The sequence below is a fragment of the Etheostoma spectabile genome, chromosome 15, assembly GCF_008692095.1.
Source record: "Etheostoma spectabile isolate EspeVRDwgs_2016 chromosome 15, UIUC_Espe_1.0, whole genome shotgun sequence".
NCBI classification, from domain to species: domain Eukaryota; kingdom Metazoa; phylum Chordata; class Actinopteri; order Perciformes; family Percidae; genus Etheostoma; species Etheostoma spectabile.
In genome coordinates this window covers 18,085,900-18,086,774 of record NC_045747.1, presented here as the reverse complement: position 1 = coordinate 18,086,774, position 875 = coordinate 18,085,900, and positions in this window count along the sequence as shown.

Here is an 875-nt window from a genome sequence, read left to right as displayed (position 1 = left end):
AGATTTCCAAAATGCACAGCATTGTGATGTTCCTAGAAATCAGAAGAATTAGTAGATACTATTCAGCATTGTAAGTACTGTACTTATTGATGTATTTGATTTATTATTGATGTATTTCAGGGTTTTAGGTTTATTTGGCTTGTGACTCCCTTACAAAACAAAATCAGTGTCTAGTTTATTCCAGGTGACAGGGTTGTCATTAGTTCCACCAAAGAGATGTTTCACCTCAAATGTTCACATGGTTTCAGTTCAACAATAGTTAGAGGACCCTAAAAGGTAAACAAAGCCAATGTTTCACAAAGAAAATCCAAAAAATAAATCTAATTTGGTTAATCAAAACTTACCCCTCAGTTTGATCGGGTCCGACCCTCGGGAACCACTGGACTCAATTCAAACTAAACAGTACATAAAGTAGTTAAATGTAGCTCCACCTCGAGTAGATGCAACAGTACCATGCTGCTCTCACACTGATGCATCAGTATGCATTTCATAATATCATATTTAACAATATAGCAGGCACTGGAGACATTTTACTGCAGAACAACAGGTATACTTTCAAAAAGTATTGCAAAAAACAACACTTTCTTTAGTTGTGTGTTGTTGTGTGGGTACTTTAATATACCCTAAAAAGAGAAGAAGAAAAAATAATGTTTCAATTATATTACTATCACATGTGATGTGGTGATTTGGAACTGATCCCAAATCTCAGCCTGTCGATGCAGACACCTAGTGGACAGGAGAGACAAGTGGATTTATTTTCACTGCAGATCCTCAACTGTTGAACATCTTATACAATACTTTGTTTTTCATTTCATTTTATTAGCCAGCCTTAATGTAAATCCCCTGTGTGTGTGTGTGTGTGTGTGTGTGTGTAT